This window comes from Acomys minous (assembly GCF_964271855.1).
Source record: "Acomys minous genome assembly, chromosome: 6".
Taxonomy (NCBI): domain Eukaryota; kingdom Metazoa; phylum Chordata; class Mammalia; order Rodentia; family Muridae; genus Acomys; species Acomys minous.
The window spans coordinates 68919325-68946910 of record NC_140487.1 but is presented as its reverse complement, the minus strand read 5'-3'; the positions used below and the strand labels follow the sequence as shown (position 1 = coordinate 68946910).

General features: G+C 43.8%; 1 protein-coding gene and 1 long non-coding RNA gene across 4 annotated transcripts in view; one reads left to right on the top strand and one right to left on the bottom strand.

Annotated features, from left to right (window-relative positions):
- The window catches only part of UBN2 (ubinuclein 2), a 90411-nt gene extending 70852 nt beyond the window's left edge, over positions 1–19559 (top strand). The window contains exons 19-20 of one of the 3 annotated variants that reach the window (XR_014779933.1): positions 16933–17354; positions 18349–19559. The gene's annotated coding sequence lies outside the window, so the exon portion shown is untranslated. Of the gene's footprint in view, positions 1–16797; positions 16895–16932; positions 17368–18348 lie in introns of those variants that run through there. The other 2 variants (XR_014779934.1, XR_014779935.1) reach the window with 2 other exon arrangements.
- On the bottom strand, positions 3498–11712 carry LOC311599558. Its single transcript, XR_014779940.1, has 2 exons — positions 5020–11712; positions 3498–4973 (listed from the first exon to the last, which is right to left on the bottom strand). It is a non-coding gene; the product is annotated as an uncharacterized lncRNA (long non-coding RNA).
- Positions 19560–27586: the final 8027 nt, after the last annotated feature.

The following is a 27586-nucleotide window of genomic DNA, read 5'->3' as shown; positions in this document are numbered from 1 at the left end:
AGATCTGAACACGCTACATAGAAGTGCATAATAAAAAGTAACTAAAAGTAGAATTAGCCCAGTTGGAGGAGAATCAGTCATGTCTCTTTAGTGGACAGATTTGCCACAGTCAATTGCATGATGCTCTCCAGACAGTAGCCGAAGAATACTGTACCCTCAAATGTCCTGAGCAAACTTGAATCTTCTCCAGTATGTAGCCGTTCCCCGTGCAAGTCAGCAGACTGAAGATGCTTCAGCAAAGTTGCTGCAGCACAGTGATATATATTACTGTAGCTTCTAGATTTTTAAAGTCAGAAAAGTGAGCCTGTTGTTCTTAACAGACAAAATGTAGATAATCCCTTTTTGTAAAAGGGTGGATTTCATCCTCCATTCAGAAGTAGGTACTGAACTCCTCTGCAAGTCACTGTCATCTGGTATTGACTGGTTAATATTTATTCTAGTCCTGATGCGCAGAAGTGACTGCTCACATTTTCTCTTGAGATGTGGGGTCTTTGTTGTTGGGCTGCTGCTTTGCTGCTCATCTCTCTTACAGCCTGCCAAGAGCCGCACATGCCTAGTTCCCTCACTCACGGTGCAGTGAGGTACTTTTCCTGGCGGTACTTCAGGTGACTAGAGCTGTTGATATAAATAGGAGTGTGCACAGCATCTGTTTCTTCATGAGTCAAACAAGTAGCATATATATATATATAATAGTATACTGATTTTCATTCTGAGGTGGTATTTTTTAAAGGGATGAATTCCAGTAGGAATACTGATATGCACAAAGGATCACCTTTTATAACTATCACAATGAAGCTTTATGGCCATACCCAGTGTAGTAAAAATGTTTTGAGCATTTGGAGTCTTAAAGTTTTAGTAGGATTTACCCAGAATGTTAATGTTCAAGTCAACCTACAGATAATAAGACTCTTTAATTCTAGTTCCCGTGTGCGGACAGAGGCCATGAAGGATGTGAAGGGGAACATACAATTCTCTTTGGGTACATTTTATTTTGCCTCAACTACACTGTAGAGTCCCTTGAATTTTCAACTTCTGAGTATTTTCAAACTATCCAAGAATAACATAAGCTCTAAGTGATATGTTAGTTTATTTATGATGACAGACGAGCCTGAAAAAACCCACTAGCCTGGTAATAACAGGATTGTTTTTATATTCGCGTTACATATTTCCCTGTACCATTAAGTTTATTCAGATCAGAGTGTTAACCAGACCTCATTTTTTCCTTTGATAAGCAAAAGTCCCAAGAACCCTATAGGACTATAATAACCAACCACAGATCTGCTCATATTTTTATGCCTATAATTTGACTTCAGAGTCACATTGGCATGCTTCATAGCAAAAAGTCAGTGAATAATTGAAAACTATAGTTCCAAATGATTGTTTAGAAGAACCACTGAAGCTGGGGGTAGTGGCGCATGCTTGTAATCCCAGCACTCAGGAGACTGAGGCTGCGGGATCTCAGGTTTGAGGCCAGCCTGGAGGATGTAACTGTGAGTCCCAGGCTAGTCTGTACTGGGCTGACAATGAGACCCTGTCTCAAAAAGAAAGAGGAAAGGAATCATTGGTTTAATTTCTTGACTGTAGGAATTTAGTTTGTCAACAAGACACATACAATGCTATGTGAGCCCCAGTAGTTATTTTAGAAAGACACTGGGACTTTGTAGAGAGGTTTGACTTGAATTTTGCATGTTAAGGTTCATTTGAAAGGTCTCTTAAGAGAAATTTGCTCAGCTCTTGGCTTACTCCAGCACCGGGTAACTTCCTTTCCCGTGCCTGCTCACACTACCTGGGTTGCTTTGCTGGGGGTGTCTGTTTAGGAAGCAGCCTTGTGCTTTATTTTCTCTGCCCACGGAAGAGTCAGTGTGTATTAGTCTCTCTTCCTGCTGATACCTGTGTGTTTGTGTGTTTACATATGCACACACGTTCATGTAAATCAATTGCTATTAAAAGTCAAACAATAACTGTAGGGTCTTAAATCTATCAATTTTGAACCATGCTATATGAAGACCGTTGATGGTTCTTTGCCATCATTAGAAAAGAACAAGATTAATAATTCTCTTTACTGTGTCATATTATAAAATTATCCTGGGCTCTGAGAATATGACATGTAAAGTATATTCTGTTCCTCTCAGTCTTGATTCCTTAAGGACTGCTGTCGGATCCCCACCCCAGCAACCCTTTCATGTTAGACAAATGAATCAAAGTCCTTCCTACATGTAAATACATTTCTTCTATATCATAACATTGAAAATGGTGTCCATACTTTATGGTTACCTGTCTTTACAGTTTTTATTACTAAACTAGCATATAAGTTGGTTATTTTTTAACAGAGACTTGCAATTCATACTGTATTTTTGCACTTAAAGTCAAATTATGTTATTTTTAAAATGGTAACTGGAAAGGATATCTGTAGAGAGCAACGTGTATCACTAAAGAACATTAGCAACATCCAAATGCAAAAATAAATCAGCACACTTAGGGCCCACTCATGGGGTACGTGATTCAGGAAGATTAAGCTATCTGTTTCCAACTGTCTTATTTTGAAATTGCCTTCACTATGTCTAAGCTGTTACTGTACACACAAGGTGATCCTCAGTATTCACAAGCAATAACAGTCCACAGAGCTGTCTTCGGTCAGCAGTGCTGGACCTCAGTTGGAGACTGTTTGGGAGCAAAGTGTCAAGCTCATTCAGAGCCTCCGAAATAAATGCAAGCAATAATTTCTATTAAAAATTGAATTATAATTTTTCTCATACTTCTGAGAACAGAGAGTGAGAAATCATGGTTTTGAAACAATCTGGAGAAAAGATTTGGGAGAAAGAAGCCAAGTTAGTCTATAATAACAAAATCCTGATACTTTGAACAAATAAAGAAGATTCAATTAGTACATTCTTTCATGCCCACCACCCCTTTGATGGATGTTATTAACCCAAATTATGTTTTGTGTCATAGACACCAAATAAGGCTTATTTGGGTCCCAGCACTGGGGAAAGAACCGGGCATATAACTATGAAAACTGTGGGTTTGACACCTGCTTGGAAACAGCTTATTGAAACTGATTTTATCCCAGGATATTTTTTTTTCCCAAAGCAGATTTAAACTGTTTACTATGCAGAGATAGAAAGGGTAGGCCCCCTGTTCTCTCTCCTCTGGTTGCCCTCGCCCACAGCCCTTCCCACCTCTACTTGGTTCAAGACTTTCTGCAATGAAAATTCTACTGTTGTTGTGACTGCCATTGGTTTTGAGAACTCTGTCCTTTGGGATCGTCTCTAGAACTCATTGTTTGTCCTACTTGCTGCTACGTTTGGAAGATGAACTTTGCCTGTATTGGTTGACTTTAACTGCTTTATTTTATTTGTAGGAGATTTTGTCATGTCCTTTGACCCCTGTGTAGCACTAGGGAACTAAATTTTAGGAGTGTACTATAAAAGCACACTGGTCCTTGTATTGTTGTTATTATTAGGTTTTGAATTTGTGTGCTTTGTTGGTTTTTGTTGTGTTTTATTTTTCAAATTGAAAATAGAAGAAAGAAAAATCTATAACCCAGGCCAACCTTGAGAACTGCCGTGTGCTTTCGCACGAGTGCTTCTGCCGCCCCAGTGTTCTCTGAGGGGCACTTTACCTGTAGCTGTGCATGTGTGACTGTGTGCTTTTGCTTTTGGTTTTGTAAAGACAAAGCAGGAAAAGTATAGTAGTAGATAAATGATCACAAACATGTTATGCAATTTTATTTTATAAGATTTTAAGGGAAAAGTTTAATTCCTTGTAAATAATTTCTTATCTCTGGTAAAATGCTTATATTATTCCTCTAAACCATGCTCAATTCAGGCCTTTGTCTTTGTTAAGTGCCTTTTATTTCTTTCTTTTCTCCCCTTTTGAAACTTTTCAGACACTCTCAAGTACAGACTGATTAAGTCAGGGGATTCAGGAGAAAGAATCTCAGACTTGCCAAAATCATGTGATGTTATAATGCTGTTCCCTCTGCTTTGTGTGTGGACACAAGGATGAGACGCACAGTGTGCACGAAACCAGGAATAGCTGTTCTGTGGCGATCTTTTTAAGCACTGCCCTTTTGACATTTTAGAACTTCTGCCTTGTTTATTCTGTTGCTCTCAGTTGATTCAGATGGGCAGATCGGGAAGCAGTGTTTGCACATGATGCTGGCTTCCCCTTCTGAATATCTGTAAACGTTCATACATATATATATATATGTGTGTGTGTGTGTGTCTCATACATATATATGTGTGTGTGTGTGTGTGTTGGTTATTACAAGCATAATAAACTCGGTGGACTCATTGACTATTTCTGGATGTAATCCACTTCTCTCTAGCCTTCACATTTGGCAGAAGTAGTGTATGAGAAAGCATCAGAATCACTAGAGTATCTTGTGGGTCATGTTGCTGTGGTGCCCTATGCAGACAAGATGCAGTCCATGGAGGCAAGAGCTAGACCCATGGGTGCTATCTGAATACACTTTGAAGGACGTTGGCCCTGTGTCAATACTAAAAAAGGTGTTTTCTTCTGGAAAATGATCTTTAAATTATATAGCTGAATACCTTTTAAATTTTCCACAAACTGAAATTTTTAGATAGTGAAGAAACAATCTGTGACATACTTGAGAATTTTTTAGTCTATTTATTTGCCCAATGATTAGATTTTGCTCTGATTTCATGATTGTTTAAATATCTTTATTGAGCAAAATAACAACTTTTCAGTATCTAAGACTTATGGGGTTTTATTTTTTTGTTTAGTTTAGTTTAGATATGACATGTTGAAAGAGACTAGGTTGAACTGATCCTTTAAATAATGCAAATATATCTACAAAGGACCTCCTATTACGTGAAATTTTAATTGGAAAAGGAGACTTGTGACTAAAAGAAGAGACTCCTGGCAGCAGAGCTGCTGTAAGGCAGCGAGGATCAGTAGTGAGTGTTAATTCCTAAACTCCTTTATCTAGAGGGAAGTCACTTAACCTTCGTGCCTCGGATTACCCATGAGATAATTGGGTATAATAGTAACCACCTACCTCCCAGGGATATCAGAGACTTTACTATTTCAAAAATATTTTGCTTTTCTAGAACATCCTATATAATTATAATATTATTTTCCTGCAGAGGTTGAAAAACAAATGTTTTCCTTATAGTAGATATAAAGAACACCCTATGGTCTTTAAGTTTAAAAAAAAAAATCACTGGAATTTTAATTTAATGCATATTTGATATTTAAACATACCATATTTGTAGTGTGATAGAATTAATAGTTTCAGATCAAATCAAAGGGGGGAGTGTGGTGACACAAGTTTCTTAACTACCAATAGATTTTTAAAAAAGCTTTTATGATGTTATTACTCATAACGTTGTTTGCGAAGGTTGTGAAAGTAAAGCTAGATAAGGTTTGAATTAGTGATAAATGATTTTGAAAGGCTATTATAGCCTCTGTCTTCTACCTTCTGAATCTAGTATCTCTGTAGTACTTGCTTGGTGATGAAAAACGAAGTTTTTTTCCTTTCTAAGAGTAAATCAGACCCTGCATATTACTCCGGTGTCTGCCCAGCTTTGCCTTGGGGCGTGGGCAGCTGCGTACACTTTTAACTCTGTGTTTCATGCTGCTTCACCTGTGAGCAAGTCAGCCAACAGCTGCTCAAGTTGTAGAAAGAAAAGTGGGAACAGGAAGACAGGAGTCACTTTCCAGCTAGGCAGAGGTGAAGATGATCAGGATAGAAGGAAACATGATTCCCCGGCTCCCGGGAGGAAATAGGGATCGTTTTATCTCACCTTCCACTCATGCATAGTAAGTAGTAATACGTAAATCTTTTCTCTTTAAAACAATAACAATAAGGACAAATGGATGCTGCAGTTTCGTTAGGGTTAAATAGCATGTGTGAGAGTGTGTATGAGTGAGCTTAAATTACAGCACATATTCAGGGCCAGCAAAGAGAATGCAGGGTGTTGAGGAGATGTGCCCAGCTCAAGAGAGTTAGGAGACAGCACTAGGCCTGAGCAGCCTAACACCCAGGCTAACCCCACAAATGGCTCGGACCTGGTCACTGTCTAGTCCTAGAGGATTTCCTGGTATTTGTTCTTGTTTTTCTAAAATCATTTTGGGAATTTTTTTTTCTCTTCTCTAGATAAGGCCTTGATTTGTGGCCTCTGCATATCAGCTATGCAGATAAGCATAGTCCTCATTTTTCACATTACCTTATTACTCCATTCCTCAGTAACAAATGTTAAAATTTCAACCCAAAGTTGTAAGACGTAGGGTTTGGGTTTTTTTGTTTGTTTGTTTTGGTTTTTTGAGACAGGGTTTCTCTGTGTAGCCTTGGCTATCCTGAACTCACTTTGTAGACCAGGCTGGCTTTGAACTCATAGCGATCCACCTGCCTCTGCCTCCCGAGTGCTGGGATTAAAGGCGTGCGCCACCACGCTCGGCTCCAGACGTAGGGTTTTGTTGAACATGTGTGTTTCCTCTGGGGAAGAGTAACAGAAACCTAAAATAGATACAGTCATCTGTGTCCACCTGCCCTAAAGTGTGAACTTTCCATAAAAAGCTAGCTGGAAATCCTTTAGCCTGTGCAGACCAAGCGTCAGTGTCATGGGACATGTTTGCAATCTTATGATGAAGTCACCCCAGTGTGATGCTGAGAAGCTTACGTTAGTGTTCAAGTTGACAGAGCTGGAAATTGCCTCGGGCTCTGATTGTAAAAGAGCTTCAAATATGCGGAAATATTCACATAATGACTTTTTCTTCATTTCTTTCCATCTTCATTCTTGCCTTTGGTATGAGCTCTTAGGTTCAGTCACTTGTTCCACCACAGTTTATGTTGCTTGTTGTTAGATCTGGGGAGAGAAAGTAAGTTGTTTGCACATTCTGCTCCTCCTCACTTTGCTATCTGCCATCTGTCCCATCAAATGCAAAGATAGTGTAGAAGATGGCTTACTTCTTAGTAGAGGATACAAGCATAGGTTATCTTAGAGTTCAGTTGAAATGCCTTTGACTAGCCTGATGCTAAGTGACACTTTTCTTATGCACACTCAAAGTACCGCTTGCTTTAAAGTGGCTAGTTGTGATCTCCTGGTGTTGTGATGTTTCCACTTGTCTGTCTTTCCTATGTATTTTCCATTTCATAGCATTTAGGATTGAGACTTCACATACTTTTTGCACTGCTACCTAAGCTAGTCAGTAACACATTTTGAAGTCTCTCTAGTACAATTAAGGTTCTATACATAGTCCAGAACTTAGGGATCACTGATGATTGCATTTTTTTCTTTCCATTTATATTTTTTTAAAAAATAAATTTCATAGGCTGAGGGTGTACCTCAGTGCTAGAGGTCTTACTCAGCACATGCAAAGCCTGGAGGTCCATACACAACAGTGCAAAATTACGGTAAACAGATCTCACTTTTATATATTCTGGTAATACCTTCCAGAGTCTTCGGAAGAAATACAGATGTTCGCTAGGAGCTCACTAACAGTCTGCCTTGCCTGTGTTCATACCTCCCCTAGAAAAGAGCTCTTTTGCCAAGGTCTGAGCGAAGCAGACCGTCGTCAAATCCTTAGTTTAAGTTCCTCAGAAAACCATTGTTTGCCTCCACTTTGATACAGTGTTCTGTTTTATCCTAATTCTAGCCATTAGATGCTTATTTATAGAGCTCTAGATGACACACAGGTAAGATTACTTACCTGAGACAACATGAAAGTCAACAGCAACCAAGGCCAGCCACTGTTTGTCTGTGTGACAACCTGTGCTTAAAATTTCACAACCATATTTTATTTTCTGTACTTATAGCCATAAACTTTGCTCCTTTTTTGTTTACCTCTACTACTTGCAGAAGCATTATGCCCTGTCACAAAGTTGTTTTTTCTTTCTCATTGGCAAAATTACTGAGGATTTGCCCAATTTTGCCTAGTAACATAAAAAGGAAAATACATTTTTGTCAATTGAGAAAGGTATTTGTTTTAAATAGTTAGAAAGTTGAGCCAACTTTGGTCAGCTCTCTTGACATTTCGCCTCTGCCTCCATAGTAGGCTGTATGTATCTTTTGACATTTGACCATCAGGGGCCTCCTCCCGGGAAGGATTGATTTCCCTCCCACACAGCCTCCTCTAGTGTATACGTAGCCTCCAGAGAAGAGAGCCAAGCTTGTCAGTGACCTATTGTCAACTGTATGGAAAAACTGTCTTGTTCTCGAAAATACTGGAGTGCTACACTGTTCTTGGAGGGAAGGATGTTAATTTGAATCTCCCTATGGTTTTTCTTATTAAATGGTATCAAACTTTAAGGAGAAGAAATCAAATCTCTGGCTGGTGAATTCTGTGCCCCTAAGTAATGAACTTAAGCCTAACCAAGGTAACTGAGAGATGGGTGTTTTCTCTCTCTACTTGTAAGCAAGGGTTATTTATGACTGTAAGATTTACCATGGAACTGCAGGCCTATTTGCTATAACTGGAAAACCAGAGTCTGAGTTTTAGTCTGGTTAAGCACATATTTCCAACCCTACAGTAGAAGTTTAGTTAAGAGGAGACTTCTGTTAGTAGCAAAAGGAAACACAGTTATTCATACAGTGAGTGTCCACTCTGCAAAGCTGCTTCCCAGCAGGGGACAGCGCCTCTGCTTCGCTTTCTCACCTCTACCCTGCACCAAGCTACCATGTTTGCAAGCCACTCTCCAGCAAGGAGCCTGAGGAGGTGATGGTCCTTTAGGGGAAAGGCCCCAGTTACTGTGTTGCTTCTGCTTCCAGGAAGTTGCATTTTTGCTCACTTGAAGGAATATATGCTGTATTTTCAAATAAGTGTGTGACTTAATACTTTGGGATTTTATTTTTTTTCCTCTAAAAACTGGACCTGAACACAGCTTTGAGTTGGTATTTGTAATAATCTCAGGACCTGAAAGATTGTAGCATTTAGTGTGTCTTAAAAATTATGTACTGTACCAGCCATGGAGTTTTGTAAATATACCTGTCTCCCTTTTTTTGTATTATTTTAGTAAACAATAAATAAATAAATAAATAAATTTAATAAAAGGGGGTGGTGATGACGTGTGTGTGTGTGTGTGTGTGTGTGTGTGTGTGTGCGCGCGCACGTGTGTGAGTGTGAGTGAGAGAGGCTCTTTTGAGACAAACTGGTGCTTGTTGAATTTCTGGTTCAGCTCAGTAGGAATATGGACAATCTGCTGCTATTACCCCGCACTGAGCAAGGACCTCTCCCGTGGTCCATGCTGTCCTAGCAGATGGGATGTAACGTCTGAGCCCCTCTCCCAAGGCCATATTGCCTTTGAGTACTTGATCTAGTTCCAGCATCCTTTGAACTTTGGGACTAAAGCTTTCACGCTTTGGTGATTACCGATGTAGAGCTCTTATAACTTCCCTAAGGAAGGGGCGGGGACAGGTTAAATAAACTAACAAAACAACCCCACATTTCATAAGACCCCCAGTAAATTTTGGACTGTGAGAGCATAAACATTCCTAAACATACATCTGTGGACTTATTAAACTGGCCCATGATACACTCCTTCAGTGCAGGGATTTTCGTGTGTTTTATCTTGCAGCAACCTTGTTCATATTCCAGGTGTAGCTAGCAAACCCATTTTGAAATGAGAGCCTTATTTGATTCAGTGTACATGTTTCCTGTCTACCCTCCATGACAGGACCTTTTACATGAGTGGTTTTTTTTTTCTTTTTGTATATGTTATGTGTTTGTTGTATTAAATAAAGAGGAATGTAAATATTACTCTCGTGTCTCTTGTGTTATTGGGTTAACTTGGGTTTAAATGTTCCACTGTCAACAGGGCTTGAGAGTCTTATCTGTATTGTACTGTACCCAGTCACAGAATAATAATAAAAGAAAGGGCACAGCCCACTCATTGTGTTCCTAAACAGTTTACAGTCAGTTGACAATGTGCAAAAAATTATTCAGACTTTATGTACAAAAATGTGCTCCCTTGCCTTGCCAGCAGACATTTGAGTTGTGCTCTGGAGCGCCGCAGGCAGGCTCTGAAAAGCAGAGGGAGCTTGAGGTAGACGTCTGAGGACAGGCCGTGAGTGAGCAGTCAGGAAGACGTGCTCTGTAGCTATGCGGGGAGGTGCCTATTTGAGTGGCTGAGGAAGGCAGTCAGAGTCCTAGGATCCAGGCTCACTAGACCCTTCCTGTGGGCAACAGCATGTATGTGTGTCAAATAAAATTATCTATGCATAGGAAAAATACAAAGAGTGGTTTGAATGCTTGTTTTTACCCTTTTTCCTTTTACATTGTGTGGTTTCAGTGTCTTGTATTGAAGATAAAAAGGACTTGAGGGGTTAAAGACGGGTGTATCTGTGTTGCATGTTATTTTTACTGGCCCTGAAGGCACTTATCACCTCCCCAAAACTCCAAAACACCTGCATTAAATAATTTGACACATTAATGTTGTCAGCCTTTTGTCAGGCACCATCGTAGTACTCTTTTAGAGATTTTGATTTTTACTTACATGTAAGAGTGTGTGTCCACCTATAGGTATATGAGTGTGCATGTAAGTGCCCATAAAGGCCAAAGAGAGTTGCATCCCCTTTGGCTGAAGTTACAGGCAGTTGTGAACCAGCTGATACGGGTGCTGGGAACTGAATTTGGGTCCTCTGGAACAGGAACAGAGTGTGCTCTTAAGCACTGAACCATCTCTCTAGGCCCCAAAGATGCCCTTGTCATCAGCCACAGTGGTGACAAGTTAAAAGACCAGCAAGATGGCTCAGCGGGTAAAGGTGCCTGCTGCCATGCCCAATAGCCTGAGTTTGACCCTTGACCCACATGGTGGTAGGTGAGAACCAACTCCCAAAAGTTACCCTCTGACCTTCACATTCTCTCTCTTCCCCCACCCCCTCTCTCCCTCCCTTTCCCACTCCCTTCCTCCCCACCCCCACCCCCATCTCAAAATGTACTTTTTAAAAACCCATTCTTGGGGCCTGGAGAGATGGCTCAGTGGTTAAGAGCACTGCCTGCTCTTCCTAAAGGACCTGGGTTCAATTCCCAGCACCCACATGGCAGCTCACAACTGTCTGTAACATCAAAATCTGACACTCTCACACCAATGCACATAAGTTAAAATTAAATAAAAATATTTTTAAAAAAAAATTCTTGGTTTGACACACTATCTTACACAAAGCAGTAAATAAGCAATATCTTTACTATTAGTGACAAATACTTTAAAATTTTTTGAAGGAGTTTCTCTTTGTGACCTGTGCTAGCCTTGAACTTGTAATCCTCCTATCCCACACTCCCAAATGCTAGATTCCAGCTGTGTGCTGATGTGCCTTGCATAACTGGAACTCAGAAAAGTTACCCAACGAGTTCAGTGAGTCAAGAAATAAGTGGGTAAGAGTGATTCTGGCATGTAGAGCTGAGTGAGGACCAGGTGCTTAGAAGGAAGTGTTACTGGAGTGTGGTTGGGGCAAACCTTTAATGCCCGCAGCATATTAAAGACGTTGAGTGTGGGGCCACTGTGTTCTACACAGTGAGTTTCAGGCCAACCTGGGCTAAATAGTATGACCTTGTCTCAAAAAAGAAAAGAAAAACTTATGTTTAAAAGGAAGCAAGTTGGGGCTGGAGAGATGCCTCAGAGGTTAAGAGCACTGACTGCTCTTCCAGAGGACCTGGCTGGGTTCAATTCCCAGCACCCACATGACAGCTCATAACTGTTTGTAACTCTAAGATTTGATAACCTCAGGCTGGAGAGATTGCTCAGTGGTTAAGACCGCCGCCTACTCTTCCAAAGGTATGGTGGTTCACAGCCATCTGTAATGTGATCTGATGCCCTCTTCTGGCATGCAGGTGTACATGCAGGCAGAACACTGTATACATAATAATAAATAAATCTTTTTTTAAAAAAAGATCTGATACCCTCATACAGATATACATGAGGGGAAAACACCAATGCATATAAGATTTTTAAAAAATTTTAAAAAATTTAAAAAAAGGGAAGGTTTTATTCTTCATCATGGAGGCAACAAAATGGAAAGTGGCTTAGGAAGGGGTCTGGATGGAATTTCAGCCAGAGTTAACAGACTGTTGATGCATGCAGGGGTGGGAGTGTGTCTCTAACGTTAGAGTAGCAGTATAGGAGTGCGGTCTAACATAACATTGGCTGGGTGAATCAAATCAGCATGTCATAGCATTGCTTACAATGATCAAAAGCTGAGCATGCCACTGCATGTCTGTAACCTCACCTCTTGGGAGGTGGATAGGAGTTGAGATCATCCTCACCATGTGATGAGGGATACAGGAGACTCTGTCAGAAGAAGCAAGAGTGGTGCTGCACTGTAGGAGAGATCCTGTGCTTTTCCAAGGCTAATGACTGTCACCTCGTCTCCAGGGATATAGTATATAGAATGTACAATATACTAGTCTTGTCATCTCAAAAGCGTGATGTCATCCACACGTGCCTTGGTGTGGGTATTCCTTTTCTATGTGTACTTACCGCTCCGTGTCCTGGTGTGTGTCCCTTCACTGTCTGCCCAGTTATTTTTTTACTAGTAGAGTGGCATGGTATGAAGGAGAATAAGTTGTCATTAGACAGACTTGGGGTCACATGGCTCCACTACGAAACGCTTACGTCATATGTGTGCTTGCCTGTTTTTTCCCCCACTGAGAGCAGTTGGATTAGAGACATGTAGACTGGCCAGCAGAGTGCCCAGCACATACTAATGAATGGCAGCTGCTTCAGTCGTTCTTTTTCCCCGTCTTTGCTTCTCAGTGCATGCTCCCTCTCTGTTCTCCCGTTTCCCCAAAACATAGAAATGAATCAGTGTTGTGAAAAAATCTGCTGTGATCGCTGCTTAGCATACAGGCATGGATAAAACGCAGCTAAAATGCTTACATCACAGGTGTCAGACACTCCTGACTGACAAAGTAAGAGGAATCTTCTTGTGTACCTAGCAGTCTCTCAAAGGTTACATCTGGCTCAGGTGACATTCATGTGGTGGTCACTTAAGTTCTCTTCACAGGAACCCTACCTGCTGTTGGCCTCAGGCCTTTGCTTCATAGCCAATTGGCTACTGCAGTTCCAAGCTATATATAAGCATGTACGGCTTACAGTGTGTCAGTTCCAAAGCATTCTCTTCTCTGATTAGACACTTTGTCCCTCTGCCCATCCTTAGTCTGGCACCCTATACTTCCCTGTCCTACAAACACCTATTACCTTTTTGATAATGTTCCCTTGTGCATGCATCGTGTAAGTGGCATTGCTTTGTATACACGGACATTTAATGTATACAGTTGATACTGGGCTGTAAGTGTTGCCTGCCTTTTCTGTCGGGTTATCTATCGTTCTGTGTACTTGTGCGCTGCTACGTATGTTGTGTCATTTTTCCTAAGTGTGTATCCTGCCCTACTGTAAACTGCTCATCCCCTAGAGGTGGGCACCCTAGTTTGTGTTTAATTCCTTATTACCACAGAAAAACTTCAAAACAACTCTAGTCAGTCGCCCCTTCTGGGACTCATTCATCTTTGCTTGTCAGTTGTACTTTCTGTCTTCATTGTAGGCACTGTTCTCTGGTCAGTCTTAGATGTCATATTTTTACGCATTGCCTGTCTTTTAACTTTATGAATGGCACCCTTTACTGAACATGAATCTTTGCATTTTAATAGTAAAATTCAGCAAGCAACAGGTGTGGTGGTACACACCTTTAAGCCCAGCACTCAGGGAGGCAGAGGCAGGCGGATGGATCGCTGTGAGTTCGAGGCCAGCCTGGTTTACAAAGTGAGTCCAGGATAGCCAAGGGTACACAGAGAAATGCTGTCTCAGAAAAGGAAAAAAAAAAAATAGTAAGCATGGTAGCACACACTCAGGAGGCCGAAGCAGGAGGATTGTGAGTTTGAGACCAGCCTGAGTTACGTAATGAGACCTTGCCACAGAGAGGCTGGGGGGGTGGGGGGAGGTAGGAATGATACTGTTTAGGTGTCTTCAAGGGTTTTTAACATGCTTCCCTATCCTAGACCACAGATTTCCTCGGACTTAGCTTACCTTTCTCTTCTGTCATCCATCTGCTGTCTATTTCATTTATTGAGGCATTTCACCAAACCACCTAGTAAATCTGCTCCTATTAGTTGGTCCACTGCCCAGTTCTCATGTACCACCTGTGCCTCTGCGCTCTGTTCTGCCCCTTGGGACCGCGGACTTCGGGATGAGCACCATATTGCTAGTCTGTCTTTTTGGTGTAGAGCTGTTGTCCTCTGTCCACCTGTGTTGACTGAGCTACCTGTGGCTCTTTACTGTCATGCACGTTTCACGCAGTGCAGTGCTGGGGAGGCGGCTCCTTCCACCTCGCCTCCTCTCCCACTGCTCTTTTGATGGCAGAATCTGGCCTTGAACAGACAATCCTTCTGACTCCACTTCCTAATGCTAGGTTACAGGTTTGTAGCAGCACACCCAAACAGCCACTGATTTTTCAAATGTGATGATATACCCAGCACCTTTGCTAAATGGTCTTACTTTTGGGGGTGGGAGGTTATTTGGGATTGAACCCAGAACCTCACACGTGGGTAGGCATGAGCTCAGGTCCCTGGCTACCTCCTGGCGCTAAGCTTTCATATTGTAGTAACTCACTTCTGTTGTGTCTTACTAGATTTCCAGGGGCTCTGGGTATTGAACATACTCAGCAAGCACCACGCCACTGAGCTCTCTTCCCTAGCCCAGCTGAAGGTGGTATCCCCCAGAGCAGTGATGGTTTTACTTCCTCATGCAGTTCCCTGGGTGTCTATCAGGATGCTAAGCAGTGTTCAAAGTAACATCTATATACCTTAATGATAACATTAAAACCTTTACTCTGTAGTAACATTTTCTCTACTAAGTATGGTACGTGCTCTATTTTTGTTGTGTTGTTTTATGAGATCGGGTATTGATAGGTAGCTCAGGCTGGCCTGGACCTCAGCTGTCTGCACCTCCCAGGCCAAGGAGCCCAGACTTGTACCATCATGCCTGGCTTACAGTTTTGATGTATGGTAGTTAACGAAGTTAAAGTTGCTTAGGAATGGGGATCCTATGCACAAGTTGGATTGTTTCAAGTATTTCCCCATAATATTTACATGTAAGCAACACTCACAGAAAATTCTTAGAAATATACTCACAGTTTCCCTTATTTGCATAATCTTTTACATCTGTGTTTTCAGGTTTCACACTCCATTTTGCTTATGTACATCTTCTCCCTCTTGTTCAGGCTTGTTACTTCTCTTACTAATTTTCCAAAGAACTCAAGAGTGTTACTGGGCACATGCTCAATGTAGTTGTATTTGTGTGGGGGGAGGGTTGTATTTGTTTGTTTGCTTGCTTGCTTGCTTGGTTTGGTTTGGTTTTTCAAGACAGGGTTTCTCTGTGTGTCCCTGGCTGTCCTGGATTTGCTTTGCAGACAAGGTTGGCCTCGAACTCACAGAGATCCACCTGCCTCTACCTCCCCGAGTGCTGGGATTACAGGCGTGTGCCGCCACATGTGTATGAGCACTTTCCTTCATTGTATATATGTGCACCACATATATAGTAACTACTCAAGGAAGCCAGAAATTTTCCAGGTGAGCTTTTGTGGTATAAACTTCCCAAGTCTCATGTTTAAATAACAGTTGAAAGGGCCGGGCGTGGTGGCGCTCGCCTTTAATCCCAGCACTCGGGAGGCAGAGGTAGGCGGATCGCTGTGAGTTCGAGGCCAGCCTGGTCTACAAAGTGAGTCCAGGACGGCCAAGGCTCCACAGAGAAACCCTGTCTCAAAAAAACAAAAAAAAAAACAATAACAACAACAAAACCCAACAGTTGAACTGCATATAATTGTTCTTCATTTTACGATTTAAAAGTATAATTTCGTTGCTCCCCTTCCCTGCCTGGTCCTTCTGTTCGGAAAATCAATGTTGTTCTAATGATGCTTTGTTAGTTTTGATGCTCTCAAATTCTACTACTTTGTTTCCAAGTTTAGGGTTTCCTCTGTTTATGTGGTGCCAGGAGACCCTTGAGTCCATACTTTTCCCTGTTAGTTTTAAACATTCTTAATTACAATTTAGTCTCTTTCCCCCTCCCACGCCCCCCATCCCTCCCCAGAGACAGGGTTTCTCTGTGTATCCTTAGCTGTCCTGGACTCACTTTGTAGACCAGGCTGGCCTCTAACTCACAGTGATCCTCCTGCCTCTGCCTCCCGAGTGTTGGGATTAAAGGTGTGGGCCATCACACCCAGCTACAATTTAGTCTCTAATGACATTATTTCCTTTTTGCTGAGACTTTGTGGTTTTTTCCACCTCATATTTTCCATGTCTTTCTTCTGGTTTTGTTTTTGTTTTGGGGGGGAGTTTGAAATAGGGGTTCAGGCTGGCCTTGAGCTTACAGTGTTTTCCTGCTTCTGTTAGGATTATAAAGGTGTGCACCGCCATACCTGGCTATTTTAACAAATTTCTGAGTTTGAATCTTCCAGAGTCTAGGGACACTACTAACCCAAGTGACACAGAAAAATCTCCTAGCAAAAATACAGAGGTGATAGGGATTTTTTTTTCATTTTGTTTTGATACTTTTATTCCCAGCAAGAAGGTCAGTCCCCTAGCTCCAGTGCTCTGTGTGGGTCTGTGACGTGACTTCCTCCTGCTTTCCACTTAGTACAGCTCTATCAGGCTTCAGGAAAGTGATTTTTATGTTAAAGTTTTTACAAATACTTTAAGGTGCTTTATATTGACAGAAATCTCTGTCCATCTCATTGTATATATATGAAAACTATACATCCTCCTATATTTTTTTATTTAAGTACGCAGATAAGAATACAATATAACAATAGTTAATAGTTCTGTTTAACTATTTCCACACAGCCCAGTTCATAAGGCAAACTGTTGTGTGTCACCTCTGGTCCGTCAGATAATCTACTTCAAGAACAAGCGTTCCATAAGGAAGAAAGATTACCCGTGGTAACTCCACTTACTAAAACGGGGCTCTTTCTGTGTCAGTTTCACCAGAGACCCCAAAGGCTGAGAACAAAACAATAGGTGCCCTTCTGAGTTCTAAAGGGAGGAGGAGCTGGATGACCTGTGCAGCCCTTAGCTCCGCGTCCAGAAGGATCGCTAGCATCTACCTCCAGGCTGTACCATGGACCAGGAGAGGATTTCTGTCACAGCGGCTCCTTTTCACCTCAAATCCAACAAGGGGCCTTCCAGAGGACCTCGGCAATGTAGCCAGCACCCCTCCTAGAGTGGGAGGGGCTTAAGAGATTGGTATCAGACTTGCTCCTAAAAGTCCACAGCTGGACAGCCGGTGGCCAGCACCTTGGCAAGACAGCAGCTCACGGAATCATTGGCGTTCGTTCTCAGAGTCTCCATGTGCCTCGTGAAGGAAGGGAGGACAACTGGACCATTTTCAAGAAGAAACCCATGTGAGACCCTGGATCCGGGGCCCAGTTCTGCTGGGGTGGGTGGGGGTAGGGGGTAGGCGGGGCGGTGTTCAGCCAAAGGGAGTACACAGAGGGATGGGATGGCCCAGTGGAAGGGAGAGTTGCTGGCCGTTGAAAGACTGGGGCCCTAGAGGCGCTAGGAGCTGGAGACGGGTTTGTGACCCTGTGAGAAAGTGCAACAAGAAGAGAAGCAACATTCTGAATCTGCCATTAGAGCCAGGGTCCAGCTCTAACAGCTAAGGGAGAGCTGACCTCTGCCTCGTTGGCACAGGAAGCTAGCAGGTGGGGAGGAGGGAGTGTGAGAGAGGGAAAGGATGCTGACCCACCGCCCTTCCGCCCCAGACCTCGCACCTGCCATAGCAAAGTTTTCAGTGGCATGACGCTTGACGTTTTCATCCGACAGTGTATAAGACTTGATAGCTAGGAAAAGAGACTTTCAAAGTAATGATAAGAATTAAAACCAACAAAAATCACAAAACTTGTGTGTTACCCAGAAGAGCCTGCTAAAAGCTGGAAATTTCATCCAGGTGTAGGAAAAAGGTATTTCCTGCAGCAGACTTGTGAGAGCGGTCATGAGAAATGAAAGCGGGCTCACTGCTGCTGTCGAGCCTGTTGAGCAGAAAGCTGTATCTGCAAAGCTCAGCCAGGCAGCTCGGCTCTGTTTGGAGCTCTTGGCTACAGTGCAGCCTGGGGCACCCCAGCAGGCAAAGGGAAACAATCATCCAGTAAGGTGAGGTGTTTAGTGTGATAGAGACTGAACTTTTTCAGAACCAAAGATGGTCTGGCATTTCCTGGAAACGCTGTCTTAAACAGCCTCCAGTTTATGGCAGTAGAGGAAGGAGTTAACTCGGAGGTTCCTGGTGGCTGTGGGGCAAAGAAACAGCATGTCCCTGCTTGCACCCAGCATTTCCAGCTTGCTTGCTAATAATCATGTTTTCTTCTAATTATAATGTTCTGCAAATGTAAATGTCAACAGGGTGCTATCACCACAGTGAAGCTGATGAAAAGTAAGACCTCGGCTGGGCATGGTGGCACATGCCTTAAAATGGAGGCTAAGGCAGGAGAATTCCCGTAAGTTCGAGGGCAGTGTGGGGTACAAAGTGAGTTCCAGGCCAGCCTGTGTGGGCGGGGGGAGGGGGTGGGAGGTTGGTTGAAAGTTAGACTTTAAGTAATTGTAGATACCACAAAGTGATGGGGAATGGACGTGAACCTCTCCAGAGAGCTGGCAGTGGGAGAAGGAACTCACCTATTTTATTTTCACATAAAGACTTCTCTCCACCACCACCCTCATGGCGGAGGCTGTCAGGGGTGGGGTGCTGCAGCACAGTTTTGTAGTTTGGGGATCCAGCCTTCATTCCATGTCCTTACAGGCTCCTCTGCATTACCATAAGAAGGAAAAGTATAGAAACTCCATTTCCCAACTCCCTACCTTCAGAGGTTCTGGGTGTGATGTCTTCTTGCTAGGGCACGCAAGCAAAGCCTCAGGCAGGAGGGAAAATGGTGGCCCTGGCTGGTGAGTACTGAGTGGATGCGGACACTGTGGTAGACTTGACATTCTTTCCTAGCCTCCAAGCCACTGAGACCAACCACAGACACCTCCTAGGCAGCAGCAACAGCCGAGCTCCTGTACTCTGAAACACTGTGGCTGCAAACATTCCATAGCCCCTAACTGATGCCCTGCACGCAGCTGCTCCCTGCTTCAGGGTCCTGCTGTGCTTTCTTTTTTTCCTTTCTTTTTTTGTTTTTGTTTTTTGAGACAGGATTTCTCTGTTTAGCCTTGGCTGTCCTGAACTCACTTTGTAGACCAGGCTGGCCTCGAACTCACAGAGATCCACCTGCCTCTGCCTCCCTGAGTGCTGGGATTATAGGCATGTGCCACTTTGCCTGGCTCACAGTGGTTTCTTGTTTTCTCATTGAATCTTAATTGACTTAGCTATCTAGTTGATACACAGAAAGAAAGAAATGTACTTCATGGGTCTCTTTAAGTTAAAGGTGGGTTTTTAAAAGCTATAGGAGATAATAACTGACATTTTAAGAAAAATATGCTATAAAAAGAAACTTGACAATGGATGCTTAGAAATGTTTATGACTGTGATTTTTGTTGTCCAAAATAATGTGATAAAACAATGATTTTTCAAAATGCTGAAAATATTGAATTACATTGTTTTCAATAAAATAATCTTTACTGAGAAATTAAGACTTTTTACCTTTAATAAATAAAAGTATTTTCCAAATATTGTTTACTTTTGAAAATAGCCCTCATTTCTGCCTTGTGAATGCTTTAACATATCCATACTATGATGGCTCAGCATGGTTCACTTACTACATGCCTGTAATTTAAAAATACAAGTACTTGAAGAAGAGGGGACAAGATTTTGCCCCCCCCCCAGGAAGTCTAGAACTGCCTGCTGTAGGGTGCATGTAGCAGACAGACAGCATCACAGTTGAAGCAAATAGATTGTGTGCGTGCGTGCGTGCGTGCGTGCGTGTGTAGTACAGATGCAGTTACCGACAGCTGTGGGGGCGTAGTGTGGGTAATCAGGAAGCTGAGCCATCTCTCTAGCCCCCCACACTCTGTATACAATTTCCCCGAGTCTTGAATGGATACTCACTGCCATGGTTGCACATGGTAAAGATGAGACCGACAATGACCTGTTTCCAGGGTATGAAAAGCTGATGTTCCAGAACTTGTACAGAGCCGGATGGACAGCGCGCATGTGAGCACACCACTAGGGTAGGAAGTGGAGGGAGACCTCTACTTAAGTACCAACAGATCCGTCTAGAAAGCAACTCCCTCACCCTACAGCTCAGGAAACATTTTGGAAGAAGGAGCAGAAACATTAAAAGAGCCAGAGCTGTGAGAGCGCGTCTGTTAGTAATACCCTAAGATGTACCCGTAGGGCTTTGTGACCCTCCCCGCCCCCAGAGATTGTTGATAGCGGTCCACAGGCTGTGGGAGTTCAGAAGCCCCGAGAGTACAGGTGGAAATGACTTCCGGGACCAGCTTGGGGAGGCAGATCAGTTTTATTGGGGTGAACAAGGATTATATAGATCTTTAGGAGGGGGTAGGGATTTCCAGGGTGGGCAGAGATAATTGACTAAGGTACTGAGGTGCCTCATTTACATGGAGAGGAACTCCAGAAACCCCAGGTGCTTGCTGAACGAGTTCTTATCTGGAGAAAGGGAGTTGGGCCTGAAATTTCCCTAAGGACCTCTGACATTCTTCAGGTAGAAGGTGTGGGTCGCTGGGCCTCCGGGCAGAGAAGAGGAAGCCTCCCGGACAAAGGGAGTCCTCCAGTTTTCACCAAGCTCAGGGCTTTCCGGTCATACCAGACCGCAACCTTAGCAGCAGGGTTTCCCAACAAATCCTAACCAACAGGACTGCCTAAATATGGGCTGAGCAAGGACTGCACGAAACATGCCAAAGTGGGCAGGGCAGGCGGTGGGTGGCGGGGAAGACCACGAGGTCTTTCCCAGGGAAGACCGCGCCAGTTGGTTATCCAATATTAAATGGTCAGACTAAGCCGGGCGTGGTGGCGCACGCCTTTAATCCCAGCACTCGGGAGGCAGAGGCAGGCGGATCGCTGTGAGTTCGAGGACAGCCTGGCCTACAAAGTGAGTCCAGGATGGCCAAAGCTACACAGAGAAACCCTGTCTCGAAAAAAACAAACAAACAAAAGGTCAGACTGAGCAGGTTGTATGCAAGAATACACACACACACACCAATAATGAAAAAGAGGCCATGAGCTCAGGAGGCAGAAGCAGGTGGGTTTCTTGAGTTTGAAGTCAGCCTGGTGTCTACAGAGTGAGTTCCAGGACAGCCAGGGCTCCACAGAGAAACCCTGTCTTGAAGGAAAAAGGAAAAAGTTCATGCCTTTGGAAGAGCTAGGAGAGGTATATGGGAGGATTTGAGGGAAAGAAAGGAAGGGGGAAATGATGTAATTACATAATTTCAAAAAATACAGGCATTGTCTTTCACACACACACAGCTGAAAACACTGTGTAGGGTGGTGCATCCCCACAGGGAGCAGTGGCTCTGTGCTCAATGTCACCTTGTCAGTGACGACCCTGAGCACCTTACAAAGCCCCAGATCCCAACAACCCCAGCTATATCTCCTCAGCAGAAACACTGGCACTCACGTGTTTCACACTTTGCCTGGTAGAGCAGCCGCTTTCGAGTATAGCTGTTAACTGCTTTGCTTGCTTTTGTTTCCCGGCCCCAGAAGAGGAACAGGACTCACAGCAGCTGCTTCGTAAAATTCATCAAATGATAAAATATTTGCTTTCTCATCTTCCCCCCAAAACAAGATGTGGCCAACGACCCGTGCTGCAGCAGCTAAAAACACCCATCAGAGGGTATGACTTTAGTAGGGTAATGACTTGATTCTGAGAAAAGCCAGCTTTAGCCATTACTCTTGAGTGTTTGTCAGGTGAGCAGGCTAGTTGTATGTCAACTTGACACAGCTGGAGTCATTTGGGAAGAGGACTCGGTTGAAGCAATGCCTCCATAAGACTGGCCTGCAGTGCATTTTCTTGACTGGTGACTCATGTGGGAGGGCCACACTACCCTGGGCTGGTGGTCCTGGATGGTATGAGAAAGCAGGCTGAGGGCTGGAGAGATGGCTCAGAGGTTAAGAGCACTGCCTGCTCTTCCAAAGGTCCTGAGTTCAATTCCCAGCAACCACATGGTGGCTCACAACCATCTATAATGAGATCCGGTGCCCTCTTCTGGTGTGCAGGTGTACATGCAGGCAGGACATTGTATACATAATAAATAAATAAATCTTTAAAAAAAAAAAAAGAAAGAAAGAAAGAAAGCAGGCTGAGCAAGCCTTGAGGACAAAGACAGTAAGTAGTAGTTCTAATGGCTTCTGCTATAGGTCCTGCCACTAAGTTCCTGCCTTGACTTCCTGTCCTAACTTCCCCGGATGATGTACCACACCCAGAAAGATGAAATAAATTTCTCCCCAGGTTAATTTTGGTCATGGTGTTTTATCACTACAATAGAAGCCCTAGGGGCTGGGGAGATGGCTCAGCCATTAAGAGCATTGGCTGCTCTTCTAGAAGACCCGGGTTCAATTCTCAGCAACCACGTGGCAGCTCACAGCTGTCTGTAACTCCTGTTCCAGAGGGTCCAACACCCTCACACAGATGATGTACATGCAGTCAAAAACAGCAATGTACATAAAATAAAAAACAAAAAGGAGCCCTCGCTAAGAAGGCAGGTGACCGTGCCTGCCAGTGCCCTTGTTAGCACTGTAAGCTGCAATGACTACATGCCTAGGATGTTTTCACTGGATCAGATCCACAGTAGGCCATCAAGTCATCGGGCATGTAGCTTCTAAGCTTGATTTCTAAGATCAGTGATTTCTGGCTGTGTGGTGCCTTACACAGGCAATGCCAGCACTTAGAAGACTGAAAGCTCTAGCCAGGCTGGGCTAGAGTTGAGATGTTTCAAGAAAACAAACAAACACAAAAAGCCTACCACCAACAAAACTCCAGAGTTGTGATAGTGTTTTTATCTAGTTACTAACATGTAAAGGGCACTTAGCTGTGGCTAGTGTCAAAGCCTGTAATCCGAGCTAATTGGTGGTGGAGCAGGGTGCGGGGTTTGGGGGGATATAGGAGGTGGGGACCACTAAGGCAGGAAGCTTTAATTTTCAAGACCTGCCTGGGTAATTTCATGAGCCACTGTTTTAAAAAGTGAGGGAGGCGCCAGGCGTGGTGGCACATACCTTTTAATCCCAGCACTTGGAAGGCAGAGGCAGTCAGATTTCTGTGAGTTCGAGGCCAGCCTGGTCTACAAAGCGAGTCCAGGCCAGCCAAGGCTAGACACAGAGAAACTGTCTCAAAAAAAATAAAATAAAATAAAATAAAAGTGAGGGAGTTGGAGAGCTAGCTCTTCAGAGGACTAGAGCTGAGTTCCTACCAGCCACATCAGGCTCCTCTTCTGGCTTCTTCATACAAGCAGACATACACACAATTTTTTTTTTCTGCTCTTGGGAGGCAGAGGCAGGATTGCTATGAGTTCGAGGCCAGCCTTTGCCTCCTGCATGCTGGGATTACAGGTGTGCACTACCACCCAGCTCCATCTGTCATTTTTTATAGACTCAGAAACTGCTTGGTCTGCACTTTCTGCCTACTCAAGGTAAAATATATCCTTTTCCAGTCTTTGATATGTTTGAAAAGTGTATCAGTTTAACAAAAGAAACAAAGGTCTGCTTTTGCCTCTGGAGTGCTGGGATTAAAGGTGTACTTCACTACATTGACAGTCTATTAATTAATTAATTAATCATTTAATTAATTAATTTAAATCAGAGTGTTATAAATGCATCTCAGTGGTAAACCTCTTGCCAAATATGCCTAAGGCCCTAGGTCCTATCCCCATACTGCAAAGAACCAGAAAACAAGTCAGGCACTTAAATTTTTTTTTTTTACAGCTTCTCTTGAAAATCAGAAGTTCTGGCAATACTAGGAGCACATTCTTGGTGGCATTAAAATTAGCCGAAGCTGGGGGCACTTAGTGGAACAAGGCTTGCTGTGCAGCACGAGACGATTGGGAGAGGTTAGAAGATCCCTGAAGCTCATTGGCCAGCCAGACTGTCTGAACCAAGTAACTCCAGGGTCTGTGAGAAACCCTGTCCCAAAAACATAGCAGGGAGAGTGATGAAAGTAACAGACTTTGACTTTTTTTTTTTTTAAGATTTATTTATTAGTATGTATACAGTGCTCTGCCTGCAAGTACACCTGCAGGCCAGAAGAGGGCACCAGATCTCATTATAGATGGTTGTGAGCCACCATGTGCTTGCTGGGAATTGAACTCTGGACCTCTGGAAGAGCAGTCAGTGATCTTAACCTCTGAGTCATCTCTCCAGCCCCAGACTGACTTTTAGCCTCCACTTGCACACATACCCAAAGATATGCGTGCGCACACATGCATACACTGCACAGAAGAATGAACTGAAAATCTAAAAGACTCTTGGAAGAGGTAGGAAAATTTGCTCATATTTCCTGCCTGGGTGTTTTGTTCTGTTTTGTTTCAAGACAGTGTTTCTCTGTGTGTTAGCCTTGGCTGTCCTGGAACTTGATTTGTAGACCAGGCTGACTTCGAACTCACAGAGAACCGCCTGCCTCTGCCTCCCAAGTGCTGGGATTAAAGGAGTGCACCACCACATCCAGCTTTCTGCTTGGCTTTTAATGTAGGGCTTAGAGCTCATTCGCCTGTGCCAGGGATAGAACATGGTTGCAGAATTAAACACCACCAACATCTGGGGAACAAGTGCTCATATGAGACATCTCATTTTCAAACCAAGCACTTTAGCTATCTGAGGAAAGTAAGATGGGTGAGGCACACCTTTACTTTTGGAAGGCAGAGGCAGGCAGATCTCTTTGAGTTCAAGGCCAGTCTGGTCTACATAGTGAGACACAAATCCACCTCAAAATGTCATGACCCCTCCAGTGGAGTCTGTGTGAGAAAACGCTATCACAGAACGGAGGTGACAACCACTAGTCATTTGGGAGAGCCTCCTGGAAAATGGGTTTGATGTTCTCGCCAGGAGTAATAATCACAGCCCCTCCTTCTCACTCATTTGTTTTAGGAACATTTCGCTTTTGTTTTCACTTGTCCTATCTAGGAACTTTTCAGATGTAACTGTGTTGCTAGGCGACCCTTACCTTGAAACTGCAGCCAAGGGTCATTCGGTCAAGTTTACCACTAAGTTCAGTTCCACTTGTTAATGTAAACATGGCTAATAATTAGTCACCAATGAATAGTTTATATTATGACTTACAAAAAAGTTTTGAGTATGACTCCAGATAGTGGCAGATGAGCTAAGAAAACAGACTGTCCTGACTCACAGATGTTTGGCATAATGAGAGAACATTGACCTTTGATAAAGAGGGCACATGCATCGACACCAATCTGATGACTTGTGAATGATTGTTCAACATTGATGACAACATAATTACGCTGCATCCTGTATTTGATTTGTATGAGAAAACAAGTAACCGTGTGTAAACGGCACCATTTTAAAATGTGTATAAAAACCTGGCTTGCTGGTCTCTAAGACACACTCAGAATCAAACAGCACCTCTGCGCTTGTTTTCTGTTTGTAACTCGCCTATCTTTGTCCACCGACACTTCGAGAACTCCCGACCCAAGGACCGATACCCGACTGAGATGGTCCGCGGCAAGAAGAGAGAGAGAGAGAGAGAGAGAGAGAGAGAGAGAGAGAGAGAGAGAGAGAGAGAGAGAGAGAGAGAGAAACAGATAACATTCTCTGTAAACTTCCTGCGTATTTCCCTTTTCAAACCAGACACTATGAACTGGAGGTTGATAAGATGGATTTGTCATGTGTGACAGACAGGGAGAGATTATTTTATGTCCCTTTTCAGGTAGCCACAGCAAGAGGCATCATAACCCGACAGAGACCTAGCACAGAAGAGCTACTGGCAGTGGGAAGTCCTGCGTCTGCGCAGGCGCATGTGAGCTTAAGATGGCAGAGCTGTGATACAAATAGTCTAGCTGGGCTGGGCAATACAAAGATAAAGCGTGAGCCACAGCAAAGATGAACCAGGGTCACAATAATAGAAGGATGAGGGGGCAATCTGCACTTCTCTTGCCTCGTTGCTGTGAGCAAAAGATTATTTACAAAGATAAGAATGATTCCCAGGGAAGACCTGCCGCTCTCGAGCGGCCGCCTGGGAGACCCGAGGCGAGGGCTGACCAACTGGGCGACGGTCTGGACCCAGATCCAGCTTCTAATCGGTCCACCACAACATCTACTCCATCTACCAGCTGCTAGAGCGCATGGAGCAGAACCAGATCCAGGAGCAAGTCCTCGCCATCAAGGATGAAAACTTGAATCAGGGCTATGACTGAGCCGGCATCCGCCACCACAGAGCACCTCGGAAGAGCCTGAGAGACCCTTGGAGGCTCAGAGGGGAGACCAGGCATACGCAGAGCTCGCAGTGTCCCGGGAGAAACTGGAAAAGGGTAGGTCCGTGCAAAGATGCTTTTAAAAAGAGGACTCGCAGAATTGGAAGGAAAGATGGTGGAACAGGGAATAGCAAAACTACAGAGGGTGATGCCATGGTCCATGCTGTAGCCAGAAACCATGATTTGTGCTGCCCTGACTATAAGAGGCAAGGAAACTTCTTTTGCAGTGGTATTTATTGATGAGAGCGACAGACATAGGAAGAAGGATTCTAGGACAACTTCTCTCCCCCTACTTCCCACCCCTCCCCCCCAAAGAAACAAGTCTGGTCAGGAAGCCATTGATGGGGGGCTGGAGAGATGGCTCAGCGGTTAAGAGCGCTGTTTGTTCTTCCAGATAGATGGTCCTGAGTTTAATTCACAGCAGCCACATGGTGGCTCACAACCATCTGTCTGTTGTGTGATCTGATGCCCTCTTCTGGCCTGCAGGTGTACATGCAGATAGAGTGCTCATATACAATATATATATATATATATATATATATATATATATATATATATATATATATATATTTTTTTTTTTTTTTTTAAATTGTGGCAAGGATGCTGAAGTGTAGCTCTTCACAGTTGATGGCTTCTGGCCCCATAGGATAGGGGAAATCAGTCCTCTTTAAGGGGCCATGTTAGCATAGAGGCGATTGCGCGGGCCTGCCCTCAGGGCTCTAGCAGCATCAGCAGCTGCACCAGGTACGCCCACTCATCATCATTATAGATCTTAACATTGGCGCCGTGAGCTCGGTGACCTCTCCTGGTGCCTGGACACACTGAGATCCCTTCTCCTGCTACACCCAACCGGCAACAAGTCTGCTTTCCAGCCCACCCATCGCGCATCACCCAACCCACCACTGACAATTAGGTAAGCGCCCCGCTTCCTGATCTCTTCTACCACCTCCATGTCCGAGCTGCCTGTAACTCCCACAGCTCCTCCAGGCCCTCGCAGCTTTTGTTTTCCTCAACCCTTTCCCCGTGGGTGAGACCCTGACTACCAGAGCTTGGTTTTCATGCCTGCCTTCTAAGAAAGTCCTGGTACCAGGCTAAGCCACTGACCCCCATAAAAGTGTGGTGATGACTCACTTCACGGCTTGGTCCTCCCTGAGTCCTAGCGTTGCCCAGGACTACAGGCTGCAGTGACATTTTCCCCCCTCATCCACTGATGGTGCCTTCATATTTTCTCATCCCCCTTGGGATCCCTCTTAGAAAACCTGAAAACTAACTTGAA